Genomic DNA, 24,623 nt, shown 5'->3' on the forward strand with positions numbered 1-24,623 from the left:
ATATAGACTATAAGATGTGATGTTTCTCTCAAGTGTAGGGAGAGATCGTGTGTGTGTGTGTGTGTGTGTGTGTGTGTGTGTGTGTGTGTGTCCACATGTATTATGATCTATTCAGGTCAAGGAGAGTAGGGAGTAAGCCAACCAGTGGGTAGCAGTTAGGCAAGGACTCCTCGGACTGCAGGTTGGTTTCCCACTTTCAGAGGCAAGACTTATCAGAGACTAGCATTCTTTCATTTAGCCTTAGTTTCCTCATCTATGAAATTGGAGACCATAAAACCTACCACCAAAGATTGCTGTAAAAATCCCAGGAAGTGGACTAATACTCCGGTGACATTACTTCTATTGTTATTTTATATTAACATTCCACATTTTTTTTTCTGAGACAGGGTCTCATGTAGCCTAGACTGGCCTCAGACTCTCTATGTAGCTGAAGATGATCTTGAACTTCTGAACCTCTTGTTTCTAACCCCCCAAGTACTGGAATTAGAGGCCTGTGCCAACATACAGGTTTTATGCAATGCTGGGGTTAGAGCCTAGGACTTCCTGTATGCTAGGCAAACACTCTACCAACTGAGCTACATCCCAGTCTACTATCATTAAACTTAAGTCTTCTCATGAGTGCATACTTTCTCACCCAGGAAATAAAAAATAAAAGTCCTTCTGGGTATGGTAGCCACATGCCTTTAATCTCAGTACTGGGAGGCAGAGGTAGGAAGATCTCTGTGACACTGAGGCTGGCCTGGTCTCCACAGAGTTCTAGGCCAACTGGGGTGAGACTCTGTCCCAAACAAACAAACAAATGAAATTCCTTAGTCTACTTCTTTTAATCTTTAAAAAATTGGTTAGCTAGTTAATTAGTGATTCAGTTAATTAGCTAATTTATTTTTTATGAATAAGTAAGTGTACATTCATGTGTGTGCATATGCGTATTCATGTGGAGGCCAGAGGTCAACTTCAGGTGTCTTTCTCAGTCACTCTATACCTTGTGTTTTGAGATTGGGTCTCTCCATTCTGTTTGGAAGTTGTTGACTCAGCTAGGTTGTCTGGCCATAGCCCCAGGATCCACTTGTCTCCAGCTTCCTAGCACTGGGTTTACAAACTTGCACCATTATGCCAGCTTTTTTATATGGGTTCTGGGAACTCAGATCCTCATGCTTGTGTGGCAAGCACTTTACCGACTAAGCCATCTTCCCAGGCTGACTTCTTTCTTTCAATCTCTGATATGTCTAACAAACACATAACACACTGTTTCAACAAACAAACAAACAAATTCTTTGTAAGATACATTCTCCCCCGCCCAATAGAAAACATGAGGTAATTTTTCCAAGCTTATACTGAGATGGATTACAGAAGGCTGAAAGTACTAAGGCTGACTTTACATCATCCTTCGACACCTGTATCACAAACCTGCACCAAGTTTCCAGACATGCCTAGCTCCATAAGTCCTCGATATGAGTGAGTTCTATTCCATTGGAATTTCTGCTTTGTAAGAAGCAGATATTTTAGAATCCAAACCATAAAATATGTGTAGGTGATAATAACTTAAGAGACCATTTGAAGGCCTTGTCTTTCCTGATGCTCTTGCGGGCTCATCAGCAAAACAACGTAGTGTTATTTCACTTCCAGACCCACTGGATATGGCAAACATCCCTTCTGTTCTTGAGTTCAGCACTCCTTCCCCTAATGCATGGGATGGATAGGCTGGTAATGAATAGTGTGTGTGTGTGTGTGTGTGTGTGTGTGTGTGTGTGTCCAGAAGCAAGTGGAAAACTCCTGGGATTTTTTTTTTTGAAAGGTCAGTCTCAGCTAGGAAGAAGATCTAATTGTATGATAGAAAAGGTCAAAGGCTTATAGTTTGGGATGGGAAGAGGATGGGAAACCATCATTCCTGAGGGTGACAGAACTTGAGTGTGATGGCTATCCAGATGTTGAAGGGCCACAAATGTCCCACCTTGAAGTGGACGCTAGCCTGGACTGACCTTGTAGATGTTTGTGGAACATCCCAGGTTAGAATGCACCCAGTAAGTTTGGACGTTGGACCTCAACGGTGACCATGATGTATCGCAATTGCAGGTCTTGTCTTTCATGGGTCATGAACACTCTGGGGAGCTAGCATGGGAGGTATATATGTATATACCATGGGACTTCATACTGAACTACTTGAGTAATGAATTGCAGCCCAATTTGATCTAATTTAGAAACTACTGTGGAGGTAGACAGATGACTCAGCAATTAAGATGTCTTCCAGGGGACCCAGGTTCACCTCCTAGAAACCCACATGACAGCTAACACCCATCCTTATCTCTAGTTCCAGGGGATCCAACACCCTCTTCTGGCCTCAAAGGGCACCAGGCATGCATGGGGTGTATTTACATGCAAGTAGGCAAAACACGCATACAAATAATTAACTAAATAATTAAAAATAAAACTGGAAAGTGTTAAATTGAAATATTAACAATTCTTATAGCTTAAGTGAAATGCAAAGATCCATGCCAGTTCCACAGCAAACTATCAGGTAAGAGACACTGCTACAGAAACACAGGTAACTATCAGGTAAGAGACACTGCTACAGAAACACTGCTTAGGACCTGAATGTTAGAGTGTTGAGGGTGGAAGGGAGAGGATGGAAGCTGGCATGGGCCATTCTTCACAATCTTTAGTTAATAAACTGTTTTTGGACAATTTACTTTGGGGATGAATGCCTGGAAAATTGAGGTCTTTGATTTATTTTTAAAATATAGACCACTTGAGAGTACCTGGATCTGGCCTCTGTGTGCTGTGCCTGCTAGTAGGGGTCCAGATGCTAGAAGAAAGCCACAGTGTACCTGACTGGAGCCTGACTTGGACTTCTGAAGGAGCTCCTGAGTAGCTGATCTGAAGCCATCAGTTCCCTCCAAAATAAAATCTGAGAGAACCTGAAACCTAGACCAAGCACCTTTACATACCCAATAAGGAAACAACCAAGGCATACCAATAATACAAACAGAAGCAAACTTTAACTCAACAAAAGAAGACTTGAGTTTCATACCAGAATCACAAACAACAAAAGAAATCCACATGCCAAAATCACATTGAAAAATAATAACAGGGAAAACCAAAACAGCATATTCACACCAAACTCCACCAGTCCTGCAGAAGAGTTCTACAAGGAGAACTCCCTAGTGATAACCCAGGACATAGAATTTAAAAGAATAATCATAAACATGATCAAGAAATTCAACAAATTTAAAGAACACACAAATCAAAGAACTAAAATAAGATAGTGATAAACTTCTCACTGAATTCACAAAAAAAGTAGAAACACTGAAGAAAACTGAGGCTGAAATGAAGAAGGAAGTGAAAAACTCAATAAACCAATTTGAAGCAACAGAAAAAAGCCTCACCACTAGAACGAATGAAATGGAAAACAGAATATCAACACTGGATGACAGATGAACAACTGGACTGCTCAAGCAAAGATTATGAATAATTAAAAAATACAGGAATGGAATATGCAGGAACTATGGGACACCATGAAAACACCAAATGTACAGATCATAGGCATAGAGGAAGGAGAAGAATTTCAGGTTAAGAGTATTGGCCAGATCTTAAACAGGATTGTAGAAGAGAACTTCCCAAAATTGAGGAAAGACATCCCCATACAAATACAAGAAGCATGTAGAACACCAAATAGACAGGATCAGAAAAGACACTCCCCATGGCATATCATAGCAAAAACACTAAATGTATACTAAACACTAAACACTAAAGAGAGACTACTGAAAGCTGCAAAAGGAAAACAACAACTCACATATAAAGGAAAACCCACCAGAATTAGAGCTGACTCACCAGTGCAAACTATGAAAGCCAGAAAAGCCTGGACCAAGATATTTCTGGTTTTAAATGACCATAGATGCCAACCCAGAATACTTTACCCAGAAAAAAATGTCTATTATAGTTGAAGGGGAAAGAAAAATCTTCCATAATACAAATAGGCTGAAAGAATACATGTCCATAAAACCAGCCCTTTAAAGAATTCTTGAAGCAACACAAAAAACAGAGAAAATAACAACTATACCCCATGGGCAACAGAAAGAAACTAAATGAAGATATAATTGTGAAAATGCAAAATCAGACAAAGAATGCAAACAGTATTCAAAATGATGGCAACCAATACACATTTTTCAATAATAACTTTAAATATCAATGGACTGAACTCCCCAATCAAAAGACACAGGCTAGTTGAATGGATTAAGAAACAAAATCTATCTTTCTGTTGTCTGCAAGAAACCCATCTCACCTTCAAGGACAGGCACTACCTTAAGGTGAAAGAACGGCAAAGAATATTTCAAGCAAATGGCACTCAGAAACAAGCAGGGGTTGCAATTCTAATATCTGACAAAATAGACTTCAGACTAAAACTAATCAGAAGAGATAAAGAGGGTCACTTCATTCTGATCAAAGGAACAATTAGCCAAGAAGATGTTACAATCATGAACATACCTGCACCAAACTCTGGTGCACCCAAATTCCTAAAAACAATACTATGGGAATTTAAGATATAGATTACCTCCAAATCAATAATAGTAGGGGACTTAAATAACCCACTGTCTCCATTAGACAGGTCAAATGGACAAAGAATAAACAGAGAGAAGTCTGAATTAAATGGTACCACATATCAAATGGACCTAACAGACATCTTCCAAATATTCTACCCAAGCACCAAAGAATATACTTTCTATTTAGCACCCCATAGAGCTTTCTCAAAAACTGACCACATACTCAAATGTGAACAAATACAAAACTGAAATAATTCCATGCATACTATCAGACCACAATGCAATAAATCTTAAATCAATTCTGGAAGAAGTCCTAGTAACTACATGAACTCATGGAGATTAAATAATATACTCCTGAATGATGAGTGGGTCAAATGAGAAATTAAAGAAAAAGTAAAAGTATTCCTGGAATTACACAAAAAGGACAATACAACACAACAAAACCTCTGGAACACTTTAATAGCAGTCCTAAAAGGGAAGTTTATAGCTCTAAGTGCCTACATAAAAAAATTAGAAAGAGCACAAATACATGACTTAACATTGCAACCCAAGACATTGGAAAGGCAAGAACAAATGAAACCCAAACCCAGCTGAAGAGAAGAAATAACAAAAATCAGAGCAGAAATTAATGAAATAGAAACAAAGAAAATGATACAAAGAATCAATGAATCTAAGAGCTAGTTCTTTGAAAAGCTAAAGATAGACAGACCCTTAGCACAGTTAACCAAAAGAAAGAAAGAAAACAAACCCAAATCAACAAAATCAGAGATGAAGGGGGAAGGTCATAACAGACACCCAAAAGATCAAGAACATTGTAAGGGAATACTTTAAAAACCTATACCCTGTTAAATTTGAAAACCTAAAAGAAATGGATGGATATCTAAAATCATGGGAACCACCAAAGTTAACCTAAGAAGAGATCAATAGTTTTAACAGACCCATAACATAAAAGGAAATTGAAACAGTAATACAAAACCTCCTAACTAAAAGAAGCCCAGGCCCAGATGGATTTTCAGCAGAATTTCTACCAGACATTTAAAGAAGGCCTCCTTCTATGAAGTCAGCATCACTCTAATACCAAAACCAGGTAAAGACACAGTCAAAAAAAGAAAACTATAGACTCATATCCTTAATGAACATAGATGCAAAAATTCTCAAAAAGTTCTTGCAAACCGCATATAGATGTACATCAAAAAGATCATTTGCCATGATCAAGTAGGCTTTATTCCAGAGATGCAGACATGGTTCAATATGCACCAGTCAATAAACATCATAAACCATGTAAATAAACTCAAAGACAAAAAACACATTGTCATCTCAATAGATGCAGAAAAGGCTTTCAACAAAATTCAGTATGCATCCATGATAAAAGTTCCAAAGGGAATTGGACTGGAGGGAACATACCTCAACATAATTAAAGCTATATACAACAAACTCACAGACAACACCATTTAAATGGAAAAACAAAAAACAAAAACCCTGGAAACATTCCCATTAAAATCAGGAACCAAACAGGTCTGTCCACTATCTCCACTCCTTGTCAATATAATGCTTGAAACTCTTGCTAGAGCAATAAGAAAAGAGAAGGAAATTAAAGGAGTACTAATTGGAAAAGAAGTCAAATTATCCCTTTTTGCAGATGATATGATATTATACCTAAGAGATCCAAAAATTCTACCAGAAGACTCCTACAACTGATCAACACTTTCAGTAAAATGATAGGTTACAAAATTAATCTACAAAAATCAGTAGCCTTTCTATATACCAATAACAAGCAATCGAAGAAAGAGTACAGGGAAACCCTCCCATTCACAATAGCCTTGAAAAAAATTTTTTGGAATAAACCTGACCAAAGACATCAAAGACCTCTACAAATAAAATTTTAAATCTTTAAAGAAAGAGATTGAGGAAGACACCAGGAGATGGAAGGACCTCCCATGCTCATGGACTGGAAGAATTAATATTGTGAAAATGGCCATGCTACCAAAATCAATACATAGATTCAATGCAATCCCAATAAAAAGCCCCATGACATACTTCACAGAATTAGTAAAAAAAATCCTTAAATTCATATGGAGGCTAGAGAGATGGCTCAGCGGTATGAACCGTCCTTAACTCCAGTTCCAGGGGACTCTGATGCTCTCTTTTGACCTCCACTGCAGTGCATGATATGACACACTCACATTCATGCAGGCAATACACTCAGACACATAAAGTAAAAACAATAAATAAAATATTTTTTAAAAGCCTGGTGTGGTGGTACATGCCTTTAATCCCAGCACCCAGGAGGCAGAGGCAGGCAGATCTCTATGAGTTCAAAGCCAGCCTGGTCTACATATCGAGTTCCAGGCCAGTTGGGGCTACAGGGAGACCCTGTCTCAAAAAGACCAAAATAAATAAATAAATAAATAAAAAATAAAAGTTCACACAAAAGACTCCAGGTAGCCAAAGCAATCCTGAGCACAAAGAGCAATGCTGGGGGAGATTACTATACCAGCGCTCAAACTATACTACAGAGCTATAGTCATAAACAGAGAATGATACTGGTACAAAAACAGACACAGAGATCAATAGAACATCATTGAAGACCCAAACCTGAGTACATGCAATTTCAGTCACCTGATATTTGACACAGGGGCCAAGAACATTAACTGGAGGAAAGACAGCATCTTCAACAAATGGTGCTGGCAAAACTGGATTTCCACTGTAGAAGAACAAAACTAGATCCTTATCTTTCACCTTGCACAAAAGTCAACTCCAAATGGATCAAAGACCTCAGTGTGAAACTGGAAACTCTGAAACTATTAGAAGAAAGCATTGGCAGTAATTTACAGGATATAGGTGTAGGAAAGGACTTTCTACATTGGACACCAGTTACTCAGGAATTAAGGTCAACAATCAACAAGTGGGACCTTGTAAAACTAAAAAGTTTCTGTAAAACAGAAGAAGCAGTCAAGAAAGTGAAGAGAAAACCCACAGAGTAGGAAAAAAAAAAACTTCACCAGTGACACATCTGACAGAGGTTTAACATCCAGAATATATAAAGAACTCAAAAAATAAAGACTCAAGAAAACAATTGACCTAATTAAAAGATGTGCTAAAGATCTAAACAGAGTTCTCAAAGGAAGAAATAAAGATGGCTAAGAAGCATTTTAAAAAGTGTTCAACATTGGGGCTGGAGAGATGGCTCAGCAGTTAAGAACACTGGTTGCTCTTGCAGAAGACTCGGGTTTGAATCCCAGCAGCTAACAACTGGCCGTAACTCCAGTCCCAGGGGATCCAACAACCTCTTCTGACCTCCGTGGGCATTGCACGACATGGGTGCACGTACCTACATGCAGGCATAACACTCATACACATAAAATAAAAATAATAACTAAAAAAATTTTAAAGTGTTCAACATCACTAGCAGTTAGGGAAATACAAATTAAAGCACCTTAAGATTTCAACTTACCCCAGTCTAAGACCAAGAGAACAAATGATACCAAATGCTGGAAAGGATGTGGAGAAAGAGGAACACTCACTCACTAAACTGCTGGTGGGATTACAAACTCATGTAACCCCTATGGAAAGCAGTGTGGAGAACTCTTAAAAAACTAAAAATGAGCTACTGAACTATCATGAGGAAACTGCAAAACAAACAAAACTACAAATGAACCCACCATATGACCCGGTTATACCACTCCTTGGCATTTACCCAAAGAACTCATCCTATTGCAGAGACACTCTACAACCATGTTTGTTGCTGCTCTTTTCACAATAGCTAAGAGATGGAAGCAGCCTAAGTGCCTAAGTTTCGTTTTCAATTAACGAAAATGTGGTACATTTACACAATGGACTTCTGCTCAGCAGTAAAGATGAAATAATAAAATTTACACGTAAATGGTTGGATCTAGAAACTGTTAAACTAAACAAAGTAACACAGATTCAGAAAAACAAAAGACGTATGTTTTCCCTCATTTGTGGATCTTAGCACCAAATTCTTATAAACAAGTGTCCCAGTCACCACCCAGCAAAGTAGCTTCTTTTTCAACAGACAGAGATTATTACAGAGTTACACCACTGGTCACACACACAGATTCTCTGTGACTTGCCCAAGCCTAAGTGGCACATCTAGGATGCAACCTCTACACCTAAGAGTCACAGAACATAGAACAAGGGATGAAGAGACCATTGACACATCTTTTAATTGTCATCAATGAAGCTCCCGCATGCAACAGAGGGCCAGGATCACAAAAATGCCATAAACAGCTAAAACGCAGAGAGTAAGAGTCTGCAGAGTGTGGACTTAATAAGGGTCTGTAGAGTCCTTAGACAGGACTCCTATATTGAGGTCCATCTACCCAGGGCTCAGGGACCATTTCGGAAAAGGGAGCAGAAAGATTGTAAGAGACAGGGAGGAGTGCATGACCATACGGAAATGGTTCTACAGATGCCTGGGACCCTTCTCATACAAATCTACAGCAATGGTGCCAGCTTGCACAGGACCCATGCAAACTTAGGCAGACAAAAACCTAGCACAGAACTGTGGAAATGAACAGCAAGCCCCAATCTTAGTGGAAGAATTATTGGCAGCTGATTACTGCTGGGTGGGGAAGAGCTGATCTTCTAGAAGGGAGAGACTAGATAGGGTGACTAAACCCTGGTGGATGAACTTGCACTGAGGGACACCTCAGGACACTAATTTTACATAATAGGTCTTAACACAAATGACAGAATGTATGCACTCCAGTTGGGGGAGGGGGGCTATGGGAGGGGGCCAAAGGGGAAGGGGAAGGAGGTATAAAGATGATTTTTATATATGAAATACACAAAAATTCAATAAAAATAAATAAAAGTAGATGATATAAAACCACAGGTCATCTGCACTGTTAGGAAGGAGCTTGACTTTCCTGTTGTGTCATTTCACATTGTGTAATGCTTTCTGAGAGAGTAGAGCTTTTGGAGAAGGTGAGGGTATCTGTGGGGAGTAAGGGCCTTACTCTGTATTTTATGTCCATTTGGTTATTCCCAGAATCCTATGCTAAATGCATCTTAGTTCAGTGCTGGGATAATGCCTTGCACATAGAAGTTTAATAAATATTTAGTGGATATATGATTGAATTAACAACATACTTTCAAGAAGTGTTTTGTAGTTTAGGAAGTAATTGCTTGGATTTTATGCCATTTGATCTTCTGTAAGGTTAGTATTATTACTATCTAAGAGAGGAACAACCCACACTCAAAATAGCCTTGTAGAAGAATGGACACATACCATCCATAAAGCCTGGCTCAAGGTGACATAGTCCAAGTCTAACGTCTTTACTGTCTATATTGATTCTATGTGATTCTATGACATGGTCATTCTGTGACTTCAGTCCAAAGGTGGTGTCCATGCTCATTGGCTATATGAGTGAGTCATCTTGAAGGTTGGGGAAATGATGCTTAGGAGGCTAAGCCAACCCTCTTTTACAGTTTATGGAGTAGATTTACTGTGAAGCCAGTATATTTAAGCCCCAAGGCCCTTCACTTACACTGGCCCTTCCAGAGCAATTCTTAATTCTCTCTCTCTCTCTCTCTCTCTCTCTCTCTCTCTCTCTCTCTCTCTCTCTCTCTCTCTCTCTCTCTCTCTCTCTCTCTCTCTCTCTCTCTCTCTCTCTCTCTCTCTCTCTCTCTCTCTCTCACACACACACACACACACAGTATTTCCTGTATTTTGATATGGCCTCAATTCACTTTATAGCAAAGGATGACCTTGAACTTGTGATTTGTCTTCACCTCCCCAGTGCTTGGATTACAGGTGTGCATCATCTCACCCAATTTATGTGGTGCTGGGATTGAACTCATGCATCCCAGGCAAGCACTCTACCAGCTGAGCTACATCCACAACTCAATTCCTAGCTCTTTCACCAACTAAAAACCCACCTATGTGTGACTTCACCCAGCTAAGAGAATCAAATTTGAAAGGCTAATTAACATCCACAGTTGCACATGTTGGTGTGGTTGCAAGTATTTTCTAAGGGCATCATAGGTTCTCAGAACAGGTGCCATGGACAGACAGCTGGCTCCCTTAGTCTCACAGGAGAAATCTGGCATGATACTGGATATTAATATTTTCAGGATATCCTAGTTGTTACAGTTTTTTCAGGTTTGTCTCCTAGGTGATTATTATAAGCATCATTACCAACCTAGATTAAAACTTTTAAAATTATGGGCTGGGGCTGTAGAGATGGCTCAGTGGTTAAAAGCACTGGCTTCTCTTGCAGAGGACCCAGGTTCAATTTCCAGCACCTACATGGTTGCTAACAACCATTCTAACTCTAGTTCCAGGGGATTCAATGCCCTCTTTTGACCTCCATGGGTATTATATGACGTGGGTGCACTTACATACATGCAGGTAATATACTCATACACAAAAAATAAAAATAAATAATTTTTTTTTTTTGGTCTTTTTGAGACAGGGTCTCCCTGTAGCCCCAGCTGTCCTGGAACTAACTATGTAGACCAGGCTGGCCTTGAACTCATAGAAATCCGCCTACTTCTGCCTCCCAAGTGCTGGAATTAAAGGTGTGCCACCATGCTGGGCAAATAAATTATTTAAAACATTATGGGCTGGAGAGATGGTTCAGTGTTTAACAGCACTTGCTGCTCTTGCAGAAGACTGGGTTCAGTTCCCCAACACCCACATGGTAGCTAACAAATCTCTGTAACTAGTTCCGGGGATCCAATGCCCTCTTCTGACCTGCACAGGCATTACATGCAAGTGACACACTAATTATATTAGTGTATATTGTATACATGTAGGCAAAACATTCATATACATAAAATGAAAATAATTTAAAAAACAAGAAACTTTAAAATTATAGAGTGTGTGTGTGTGTGTGTGTGTGTGTGTGTGTGTGTGTAAGAGCACACTCGAGCTCATGCCCCTGAGCACATGTAGAGATCAGAGGCAACTTCCAAGAGTTAGTTCTCTCCTTCCATCATGTGGGTCCGAGGGATTAAACTCAGGTTGTCAGGCTTGGCAGCAAGTGCTTTTCTCTGCTGAATTATCTTGCTGGCTCTAACTTTGAATTTTCTTTAGCTCCAGAACTGAGTGAAAGTTCTAATAAAAAATTAATATATGAATTGATGAAGTCAAATTACTCTGCTATCAAGAAACAGTCATGGGGTTGGATAGATGTCTCCAAAGTTAAAAGCACTGGCTACTCTTTCAGAGGACCCAGGTTCAGTTAGCAGCACCCACATGACTAACCGTCTGTAATTTCAGTTCCAGGGGATCCAACACCCTCTTCTAGCTTCAGTGGGCGTTGCACGACACAGGTGCACTTATATACATGCTGGCAAAACATTCATACACATAAAATAAAAATAAATAATAAATAAAAATCATTTAGAAGCAGTCATAACAAAAGAAATGTCAGTGCTGGAAGGATGATTTATCAAGTGAAAGGTACATTTTGAAAATAAGGAATGGAGTCAGATTGCCCATGATTCCATATTTCATCTCTAGGAGGGGCTCTTGTCAGCGATGAGCATAAGCTCATCAAGAGTTTATATATGTCCCCTCTGCTCAGGGCCTGTGAGGCACAGCTCCCATCACAGCAGAGGACCCAGTGAGATGGAGCTTCTCCTTTGGGCTCAAGACTACCCAGCACCTCCCATACCCCTGTCACCCAACCCGTCTCTGAAGCCGGGTAGGACCTCTTAGGCACGAGCAAATAAAACGAAACCCAGGAGAAACATTCTGTGTTTATTTAAAATGAATGTCTGCTCCCCTGCCCCCAACTCCTCTATCCTCCCTTTCAGAAGAGCCTTTGTCTTTGGATCAGCGCAGCTGAAGTTATTTTTCTTACCATCTGTATGAGGAATTTTCCTCCACTATTTCAAGAGAATAACCTTGGGCCAAAAGGACTGTGAAAATGTTTAGTCTCCAGAAAGGCATGTAGACTCTGGGCAGCAGCAGTCCTGTGACTCAACTTTGGATGGGGGTGTTGTGTCATTTACAAAACAATCTCTTGCTTTTCCTTGTCACACTAGCATTTGGTGTCTGACCCTCAATTATTCATGACAATTGTCTTTAGGGATGCTTGGGGAGATTTGTTGGGGTGGGATGCTGCTGGAATGTTATCCCCAGAGGTAGTATGGAATCAGAGAGTAGATGCTGGCCTTGGAGACTGGAGCCCAGTTTACTTTCCTTGCTGGCTGATCAGGGGTAAGGCACTTGCTCTCTTTATGCCTCAGTTTCCCTAGTTATAAAAGAAAGTGTGTTGAACTGGATGATCCCTTCTCTAGATTAAAATTTTTTCAGTTACACTTTATTTAATGTGCCTCTGCGTGTGTGTGTGTGTGTATGTGTGTGTAGGTGTGTGTGTGTAGGTGTGTATGTAGGTGTGAGTGTGTGCACCGTGGTGCATGTGTAGAGGTCAGAGAACAACTTGCAGGCATTGGTTCTTTTCTTTCACCTGTGGGTTCTAGAGATTGAACTCGGGTCATCTGTCTTGGTAGCCAGCACTTTTACCCATTGAGCCATCTTGCTGGCCTTTCCTTTCTAGGTTAAATGATTTATATGTTACTCTCATGGGCACAAGGTGAGGCTAGGATCAGGGTAACTTAATGTATTAGTATTAGTTACCTTTTTCATTGCTGTGACAAAAAAAAAAATCCTGATAAAAGTAACTTAGGGAGGCAGAGGCAGGTGGATCTCTGTGAGTTCAAGGCCAGCCTGGTCTACATAGTGAGTTCCAGGACAGCTGGGCCCACAAGGAGACCCTGTCTCAAAAAGACCAAAAAAAAAAAAAAGTAACTTAGGGAGGGAAGGTTTATTTTGACTCACAGTTCGAGGATGGCTCTCTATCATGACCTGGAAGACACTGTGGAAAGGAGCATGAGGCAGGTGGTCACACTGCAGGGAGGAAGCAGCTCACCGTCTCCTTTTTATCCAGTCAGGAGCTCTAGCCCATGCCAGTTAAGGTGGATCTTCCCCCATTCAATTTAACCCAATCTAGAAAATCCCTCTCAGATATGCTCAGAGGTTTGTCTCCTAGGTGATTGTGGGTCCTGTCATGTTGGTTTACTATAAACCACTGTAAAATAGATAACATGAAGTAAGTGCAGAAGGTCAATCAGTATCCTTGGGGCGAGTTAGGGAGAGGTTTGATTTTTGGGGGGAAGCGTTGGGGATTGAACTCACTGCACACTATTAACACACTTTACCACTGAGCTAAGCCTCTAGTCAAAGCTTGATTTTTGAAGAATATAGTCATATTAGTGAACTATATCATGCCAGGTATCATAAGAAACTTAGTGGGGAGGAAGCAGTAATCATTAAAAAAAGGTTTATGTGACCTAACTCAAGAGAACAATGATGGAAGCTATCAGTTGAGGGAGATCAGGAAGCTGGATGAGTAGTTAGATATTAGGAGACAGTCCACAGGCCAAGGTCAAAGCAAGGCGGAGTGAAGAACTAAGCAGTATACATTAGAGCAGCTGAAATCACTTGGTACCCAACACCCTAACTGGGATTACTTGAGGCTCCTCCCAGGCACCAAGGCAGACTTCTGCCCTTAGGGTTAGGGTAAGGCTCAGACCTTAGCAGACAGCCTGAGAGTGGCTGTTCTGGCCTACATCTGGCTTAGACGCTGAGAACTCAGCAGACCGCCTGAGTGCCTAGATCCAGCCTCCAGGTAGTATAGATGGAATCCCACTGAAACTGGCCAACAGCCCATGGAAAATAGATGATGCAGAGACTTGAAAGTTCAATACCTTGGCACAACAGGAGGAAGATCATCCACACCTACCACCCGCTCCAAGGCTCAGGGAGTTTTGCAAAAGAGGTTGGTGGAAAGAATGTAAGAGCTGGAGGAAGAGGTGGAGTGCTAACTGGAAATGTCTGCTGACCACTATGCAGGCAAGCTACAGTCACACCTCCTTCCCAAGCTCATCAAGGCCTTGGGGGAGGAGTGGGTTTTGAGGGAGGAGTCAGTTACTCCTCCCACCCAATCAGTTGACCTTAGCTACATGTGGGAGGAGGGGCAAAGGATATATATGCTGAGAACATCAAGAGATACCTCTCTCACCATTTTGTGGGGTTGTCAGGAGGTCACAAGATCTGTATTTGAGTGTGGGCTTTATGGAGTAGCTGTAAATGTGGGGTGCCCACTCTTCTGTAAACAAACTCCCTACCCTATGCTCTGTTAAAAAATAATACTGATAAATAAAAATTAAAAAAAAAACAAAAACAAAATTGCTTTCTCAAGGTTCTAGAAACTGAAAATCTGAGATTAGGGTGCCAGTATGGATGGGTTCATGTAGGTTGCAGACTACTGATTTTTGTTTACATCCTTCCCTGGCAGAAAGAGCTGGGCATAGCAGTTGATGCCTTTAATATCAATACTCAGGGGACCAAGGCAAGAATTTATGAGAATTTGAGGCCAGCTTGAGGTTACATAGTTTATTCCAGGCCTCCTGAGCTGCAGTATAAAAGACCTTGTCTTTAAAAAATATTAAAAAAAAAAAAATAAATGAATGAATGAAAGAAAGAAATGAAAAGAGCTAACTAGGGCTAGAGAGGTGACTCAGCAGTTAAAAGCACTTGCTGCTCTTGCAGAAGACCTGAGTTTGGTTTCCAGCACCCACATGGGGAGTGGGAAACTCATAACTGCCTGTAACTCTAGCTTCAAGGGATCCAACACCCTCTTCTGGCCTCTAAGAGTACCTGTGCATACACAGAAACAGAGACATATACACATAAATAAAAATAAAATAAATCTTAAAAAAAGAACTAGCCAATTCTACTATTTTCTTAGAAGGGTACCAACTCCATTCATGAGAGCTCCACTTCCTGATTTAATTACTTATGGAAAGCACACATCAAGATACCACTACCACCACTCCAGGATTAGTTTCCACGACTGAATTTGGGCAGGTCCTAACCATTTATTTCATCACATCACCTAGAACTTTCATATGATAATATATGAGTAAAATATGCAAACTATCTGATGAAATATAAATTATTATAGTCATATTGATTTTGCTTTTAGCATATATTAATTGTAAAAAATAATGGATTTCGTTGTGACATTTTATACATGTATATAACGTCTTTTGATCTTGTTTATTTATTTTTATGTGCATGAGAATTTTGCCTGTATGTATGTAAGTGTACTACATGTGTGTGCAATGCCTGAGATGCCAGAAGAGAGTGTGGGATCCCCTGGAACTGGAGTTAGAACAGTTGTCAGCTGCCATGTAGGTGCTGGGAACCAAACTTAGGTCCTCTGCAAGAGCAGCCAGTGCTCTTAACAGCTGAGCCATCTCTCCTTTTTTTGCTCTTCTTCACCCTTCAGTCCATTACACTATTTCACAAAACAATATTTATATGACTAAATATATAAAATAATATATTGAAATTAAAAGGAAATGGGGGCTAGAGAGTTGGCTCAGCAGTTAAGAGCACTGACTGCTCTTACAGAGGACTCCCAGCACCCACATGGTAGCTAACAACCATCTGTAACTCCAGTCTCAGGGATCCAATGCCTTCCTCTGACCTCTGTAGGTATTATTTATTAAAAATAATAAATAAAATATTAAAAAAGAAAATGATAAATCACAACCTTAAAAGGACAATATTACTTGGATAAAAATATTTAACTTATATTTAAATTATATCATTTAAATATTTTTATGAACTAAAAGTTAGCGTTGAGGTCTAGCTGTGAGGTCTGCTATGGTCAACAGGAAGAATTAGTATTATGCATCCTGTGTGTCACTGATAAGCCTCAACAAAACATAAGCTACAAGTTTTGTGGCTTATTTAATACTTCAGAATATTTCCCAGCTACCATGTGTCCCTGTTGTGAATATAGCTTTAGTTTTGAGTGCCCCCAGAACCACCAATTGGAACACAGAGAAAAACAAGAAGCCGAGTCAGCACGGGTAAGAAAGAATGCCCTACTTTGTATGAGTTTGTAGGGAAGACTATGATAAGCTAATTCATTTATTTTTATTCTTATTTAAGTATATCCTCTCTGCTCAATTTTTTAAAAAGATTTTTTTATTTTAAATTATTTGAATGTGTATGTGTGTGCATGTCTGTGCACGCATGAGTGTGTGTGTGTGTGTGTGTGTGTGTGAGTGAGAGAGAGAGAGAGAGAGAGAGAGAGAGAGAGAGAGAGCGAAGGTGTTTTAGAGGCCACTGGAGCTGGAGTTTCAGGGTGCCGCAACCCAAGACTCCGTCCGGCAGAGTCAAGGAGAGACGACACAGACACCAAGATGAGGTTCAAGCTTCTTCTTCTCTTTATTCTGGTCTCTCTCCTTATATCTTCTATTCCACGCACACAACCAATCGCTGGCAGACACGGGATCAGCAGACTTGGAGCAACGAAGCTCATAGGGCCGCATGGCAGTATCACGCAACATGACGCAGGGCATCATGCTGATGGCGCGTGATCTACTCTGTTGCGCATGCTTAAGCTGGGATAAACAAGTGGGTGTCACAGGGCTTGGCAGCCGGCCAGGGTACCATCTTTGGCCAGTGCGACCGCACCCGCTTCCCACATCTCCCCCTTTTTATTTAATTTAAACCAGACTACGGGGCCGTGCCTGTCTTAGGTTGCCCTCTACCATCTAGCATCCTTACCTGTCATCAGCTCGCCAGTGTCGTGGCTGTCGGCCTATCTTAGGTTGGTATGCTGATGAGAGAGTCTTACCCGTCTTTGACTACTGGTCCAGCATAGATAGCCAGATGGTGGGAGGCTCCCCCAGATGCAGCACAGCCATAACTTGCACCAATGCCCGCTCATTAGCCCTAGTCTACCATCTGACCTTCCTGATGTACCACATCACGCACACACACACTACAACCAGAAGGAAAAACCAGAAAGCCATGCCCCCCCAGTCTTTGAGGAAGTTGAAAGGGCCTTGTAAGGCCTCCAGCCATTTGCACCATGGCAATCTCCACTCGGGTGTTGTTCACTGCAAAAATGGAGGCTCTCAGCTCTTCCATCTTTTTATCAAATTCTTGACTCCAGTTTCCTTGAAGCATCTTTCCGATCTCCTTAGAGAGATTTCCTGCTTGGGAGAAATTGGAATACTCCACAGCTGTTACACACAGTCCCTTGCAACAAATCTACTCTTTGATTAAGTATTAGGATCCCAGCCTTAAGCTGTGCATTGATACCCTCTTGAACAGACAACAATTCAGCTGTGGCAGAGGATAGCTGATTCAAGGTAGCTGCTGTATTGACTGAAGTGGCTAAGGCTGCTGCAGCGGCAGGGGCGACTATGGCAGCCACGATAGCAGCAGTGATGCCAACCTTCTCATAGACAAGGGTAGGTAATTGCAGGGTAGCATTAGTAGTGAATATCTGGGGGAAAAGAGTGGCATCATAAGTTACAGGCATAGGCAGGGGGAATACTTTAAGGATCCCCCATAGGATCCTCACATGAGTTAGCACTACCTTCCCCACCATACTCACCCCCATGGTTAGAATCAGTAATAGGTATAGCCTCTGCATAGTCCTCCCCGCGATGTCTCAGCGGCCTAGTCAGGCATTCTGGAACCCAAATGGGTGTGTCTTTATCCTGCGGGAAAACACAGACCACTCCTCATGTCCAGTTTAAGACGGGATCCGGCCCATTCCAAGCCCCAGTGAGGATATCTTTCCACATGACAGATACCATGGGATTCTGTTTAGGGGATGCATGCCGGACAGCCGCTGATCGACCCTCTTTGTCCAGGGTCAAAAAATTTAAAGTGAAAAGGATGATGCTCAGTTTATCTTTTGGGCCTTTAAATTCATTCCCTATTGCCCCTTTATGTTTAATTAACGCCTGCTTAAGGCTGGCATTTGCTCTTTCCACTATCCCCTGCCCCTGGGGGTTATATGGCAACCCATGATGCAGTGCGATGCCCATGGCAGCACAAAAGGACCTGAAGGTATTCCCCCTTTATGTTTAATTAACGCCTGCTTAAGGCTGGCATTTGCTCTTTCCACTATCCCCTGCCCCTGGGGGTTATATGGCAATCCATGATGCAGTGCGATCCCCATGGCAGCACAAAAGGACCTGAAGCACTGGGATGTATACGCTGGCCCATTATCAGTTTTAATTTGCTGGGGCATTCCCCATGCGGCAAAGGCTTGAAGACAATGGGCAATAACATGAGTAGCTTTTTCTCCAGTCTGAACAATAGCAAAGATTGTGCCAGAACAGGTGTCAACAGAAACATGTACATATTTGAGGGTACCAAATTCAGGCATGTGGATGACATCCATTTGCCATATGGACAGGGGGCGTAAGCCGCGTGGATTGACCCCAACACTCTGTTGAGGAAGAAGGGAGACACAATGTGAGCACTGTAGTACAATATCACGGGCCTGTTCTCTAGTGATCTTAAATTTTATCCTAAGGGTATTGGCATTCACATGAAACTTAGAATGAAAATCCTTCGCCAGCTGAAAGGAAGACAAGGTGAGGAAGACGAATACTGATCGGGTAAACGCATCCGCGACAGCATTGCCTTCTGCCAGAGGCCCAGGGAGCCCGGTATGGGCACGAATATGCACAATACAGAAAGGAGATTTACGGGCCCAGATGCAGTCTTGTAATGCTCGAAGCAAGGACATTACAGTTGAAGAGGTTTTTACAACGCCAACATTTTCAAGGGATAAAACTGCTTGCACTACATACTGGCTGTCTGAAATCAGGTTGAAAGGTTTAGGGAAACTGAGGAAGACTTGCAGAACTGTGGCTAACTCAGTCGCCTGGGCTGACTTAAAGGGAAATATCTGTATAGCGGGCGGCTGCCCCTCAACATAAACCATGCCCACCCCACCCTTGGAGCCATCCGTGAATATGTTACAGGCCCCCTTGATGGGCTCTGTACGGGTAATTGTAGGAAAGATGAGTGGGTTCCGAACAGTAAATTGCAAGAGGGGGTGAGAAGGATAGTGATTGTCAAATTGTCCTGTTGCGCTAGTAGTTACAACAGCCCAGTCATCATTGGTGGCTGCTAAGACTTCAGTTTGAGCAGAGGTGTAAGGGACGATGATCTTCTCAGGTTGTTTTCCTAAAGCACTGAGGCTGTTTAATGGCTTTGAGTATAAGCTGTGCTATAGCTGCGGGATACCATGGGAGTACTTTGTTGGGTGAGTAAGGTAAATAGACCCACAGTAAAGGCCCATCTTGCCACAGAACTCCTGTAGGGGATATTCCTGAGGCGATGACGCATAGGAGGAGGGGCCTCTCTAAATCCAATCGGTCTACCTGTGCGCTGGCGAGCCTGTTTTCTACTAACTCAATGCACTTTCGTGCCTCTTCAGTGAGAACACGGGAAGACAGCAGAGATGAGTCACCCTTAAGGATGTCAAAAAGAGGTTGTAGATCTTCTACAGTGAGCTTACAGTATGGTCTTATCCAATTAATTAATATCACCCAGGAGTTTTTGAAAGTCATTTAACGTCTTAAGCGAATCCGTTCGGATTGTCAGTTTTAGAGGTTCAACGGTTAGACTAGTTAATCGGGTGCCAAGATACTCTTTGATGGTTTGCTCTTGTATTTTTTCTGGTGCTATAATGAGACTCCATTTTTTCAATTCTGTGGTCATGCACTGGAATGCATTATCTAATTCCTCTTTGCAAGGACTGCAGAGGAGGATGTCATCCATGTAATGATAGATGATAAGCTGGGGAAATTGATTCCTTACCGGACTCAGTGCCTTGTGGACATAAATTTGGCACATGGTGGGACTGTTGGCCATCCCTTGAGGGAGCACAGTCCACTCGTACCGAGCATCGGGGGCAGCATGATTGAGGGAAGGAAGGGTGAATGCAAACTTCTCTGTGTCAGCAAAATACAGTGGGATGGAGAAGAAACAATCTTTCAAATCTATGACCATTGTCAGCCATCCGCGAGGGAGCACGGAAATAGTAGGTAAGCCGAGTTGCACTGGCCCCATGGGCTCCATTACAGCATTAACTGCTCAGAGATCGTGTAATAATCTCCATTTTCCAGATTTCTTTTTTATGACAAAGATAGGTGTGTTCCAAGGTGATGTTGACTCTTGGAGGTGCCCCGCTTGAAGCTGCTCCTGAACTAGTGTGTGGGCTGTGTCTAACTATGCTTTCGGAAGGGGCCACTGAGGTACCCACACTGGTTTGGTTGTTTTCCATTTTATAGGAATCTGTTCAGTGAACCCTAAGAAAAACCCAAGCCCCGCCTGTCACCCATAAGGTTACCGGGATGCTCATCACAAAGGGCTGGAATGTCCCTGAGTATCCCTCGTTGTCTTTCCATTCAAGTAGACTGGCGCTAAGTTGAGGTTGTTTTGCATACCCCAGACCTCTCAAGACTTGGGAGGAGGTCTGAATAGGCCAATTAATCGGCCAATCCTTTTGACTAATGATACTTTTGTCCACCCCTGAATCCAATAAGCCCCAGATTTGTACCCCTTGAACCAGTAGGGCAATCATAGGCCTCTCCTGCATATCCATGGTCATCCAGGCATCAGATGACCCTAGCCCGTGATCGCCTCTCGGCCTATTATGGGCCTTGTAAGAAGCATGGCAGCTAGGAGGGATAAGAAGTTGGGCTATACGGTCGCCTGGGGAAATAGCCACGATCCCCCTGGGGGAGGAGACCAAGATTTTAACCTCTCCTGTGTAATGTGAATCTATCACCCCCGGATGTACTACTAGGCCCTTCAAGGTAGTGGAGCTGCATCCTATCAGCAGTCCCACTGTATTTCTTGGGAGAGGGCTCTTGAAATCAGATGGAATAACTTGGACACCCATATTTGGGGTTAGTATGAGTCTGGTGGTGGAACGGAGGTCCAATCCTGCACTGCCTGGGGTTGCTCTTCTAGGGGATTTGGAAGTCTGTGGCGCCTTGTGATTTGTTGCAGGGCAGGCCACTGATCGGGAGTCTGCTGGAGTGCCCCATACATTTGAGGGCCCTGAGGCGGGGGGCCCCTCTGCCCGTTTTTTGGCCTGGCTCCCTGTAGATTGGGCCCAAGGTGCCTTCCATCTATATCCCAATTGGATCTGCAGTCTCCCGCCCAGTGATTTCCCTTTCTGCATCGGGGGCATATATTTGGTTTACTTTGAGGCTGTCGAATCGGGGCAGCGCGATTCGGGCAGTCCCTCTTGAAATGTCCTGCTTGTCCTCAGCCAAAGCATCCCTTCCTTATTTTTGATACAGGACGAGAGGGCTTATTACCCTGCAGGCTGGATACAATGGCAGCAGCCATGGCCTGGCCTTGGATCACAGATTCATTTATGTCTCTGCATAATTTTAGCCATACGTCCAGTGTCTTATTCTTATAGGGTCTGATGGCGTCTCTACATGGTTTATTGGCTTGCTCATATGCCAGCTGTTTTATTAAAGGCATGGCTTGGTCTACGTTGGGGAAGACCCTAGAAGCTGTCTCTACCAGGCGGGCGAGAAAGTCCGCAAAGGATTCTGTATGTCCCTGCATAACCTTAGAAAGACTGGACCCCAAATCCCCTGATCCTGACAGCATCCTCCAGGTGCTTACCGCACTCTGATTTATCTGGGTATATACCTGTAGAGGGTATCCAATCTGATTATTAGCAAAGTTCCCTTGTCCCATCAGCATGTCCACTCCCCAGGCTGGCTGTCCATTTCGGGCATTAGTAGCTGCCTGCTCCACACAATACTCTAAATAAGCTGCTTTCCAGTTCAAGTAGCCCCCCCCCCACAGCACTGCTCTACAAAGATTCTGCCAATCAAAGGGAGTCATACAATAGCATTGCAGTGCTTCCACTTGCGTGAGAGTGTATGCTCCTTGGAAACCATAAGTAGCTACCGACTCAGGCACTGAATTATCTTCCAGTCTAGTTGTTCATGCATCCTTTGATTGTTTTGATCCTGAAAAACTGGGAATGCCCCCAACTGGGGAGGGGCCTGGGCCCACACCTTAAGAGTGTTGGCTCCGCCCATCGCCTGCATCGCCCCCTTTGTAGGAAGGGGGGGCAGGGAGGGGCGGAGCCGAGGGGCCCGGAGGCCCCTCCTTCCGAGAAACAGGAAGCGAGACTTCCCATCGTGCTCTAAGCGATCCCATCCTCATACGTGAAAAAAGACCCTCTAAATCACCTTCTTCTAAATCACTTTCCTCTTCCAGTTCCAGGTCTCTCAGGCTTCTAGGGCCTCCCTGTATAGATTCCTCCCTAACACTCTCCATGGCCTTTTCCCCTACTTCAAAGTCATCCTTATACTTCCCTGTCTTATCATTGAGGCAGGTTCGGACCAAGTTCCAGATGGCTAAGGTCCCAGGTGGGAGTGGTGCCTCCTTATCCGCTTCCTGCAATTCCCTTCCTAGATGTTCCCATAAGGGACCATTTATAAACCCTTCCTCAAGAAACCAGGGTGACACTACGACCACAGTATCTAAAAACTTCTCTACTGTTGCAGATTTAATCTTCACCCCCCCCCTTTTTTCAACAATTGAATCAATGCCGTTTCTACTTTCAATTTTGATCCCGCCGACCCCATCGTGGCACAATCTAGTTATAATTATCCGCCACAGAACTGTGGACGTTCAGACGTTCGAACTGTTAAGCTCCGTCCCTATTACCCCAGGAACTTCAGTAGCGCTATCCCTTCGCCGCTTACCTGCAGACTTTACCTGATCAGAGAATCAAGGTTCCCCTGACGGGCCACCACTTGCCATAACCCAAGACTCCGTCTGGCAGAGTCAAGGAGAGACGACACAGACACCAAGATGAGGTTCAAGCTTCTTCTTCTCTTTATGCTGGTCTCCCTTCTTATATCTTCTATTCCACGCACACAACCAATCGCTGTCAGACACGGGACCAGCAGACTTGGAGCAACGAAGCTCATAGGGCCGCATGGCAGTATCACGCAACATGACGCAGGGCGTCATCCTGATGGCGCGTGATCTACTCTGTTGTGCATGCTTAAGCTGGGATAAACAAGTGGGTGTCACAGGGCTTGGCAGCCGGCCAGGGCGCCATCTTTGGCCAGTGCGACCGCACCCGCTTCCCACAGCAGGGAACTGAGCCACCTAACTGGGTGCTGGGAACTGAAATGAACTCTAGTCCTCTGTACTAGTAATATGAGCTCTTAATCGCTAGCCATATTTCCACTTCCTCTTTGCTCAAATCTTACCCACTATTTGAAAGGGAGTCCATCTCCAATTTTGACGCAGTGTAGCCCACCAATCTTTGAGGTGTTTGGACACAATATCCTTTTGATTCATAGACAAGGCAGAGAAGTGTTTCAGCCTGCCTGGTGTTACTCATGGGGGAGTGAATATTTAGCATTATCAGGTGCACAACAGTGACGCTGAGCACTGGATCCTGAGGGACCAGAGAAATATTCTCCTATTCTTTAATATAATAATTTATTTAGTATCCATGATGTGTGAATCTATGAAATCAGGGGCTCACAGAAAGAGCTCCTTTTGCTGGGTCTCACCTAGATGATTGGTGATGCATTCAAGAGGTACTGAAGGAAGATTAAAGACTGAAAATAGAGTTGACTCACAGATAAAGTTCCACTTTTTTGAGTGCTCTTCTGTCATGCCGTCTTTAATTTTTCTTCCTCCTTTATTGACAGAATTAATCATTGTTCTTTAGTCCTCTCATACACATCTTTTTATTTTTACAAAGACCACAATAAAATGTGTTGCTGTTTTTCCTTCGGCTAGACTGCAGTGTCCAGAGAGGTGACATATTTATCCTTATATTTCCAGCATTTAGTTCAATGGCTGATATATCACATGTATATGGGTAGTGACTGGTAAGAGTTAAAAGCCTGGGTTTAATTTAGTTTTTTGGATTTTATTTATTTTTTAAACATTTATTATTATTATGTTTTAATTATATGCTTGTGTGCATGTCTGTGTGTGGATATGTGTATGTATGTGTAGGGACCGTCAGAAGCCAGAACAAGGTATTAAATCCCCCCAAACCTGGAGTTATTGGCAGTTGCAAGCTGCCTGATGTGGGTGCTGGGAACCAAATTCAGGTCCTTTGCAAGAGCAGTATGCACTCTTAGCCTTTGAGCCATCTCTCCAGGCCCTGAACTTTGTTTTTTACATCTTTATTTTGTGTGTGCCTG

Source organism: Nannospalax galili, unplaced genomic scaffold (genome assembly GCF_000622305.1).
Source record: "Nannospalax galili isolate Female #2095 unplaced genomic scaffold, S.galili_v1.0 scaffold407, whole genome shotgun sequence".
NCBI lineage: Eukaryota > Metazoa > Chordata > Mammalia > Rodentia > Spalacidae > Nannospalax > Nannospalax galili.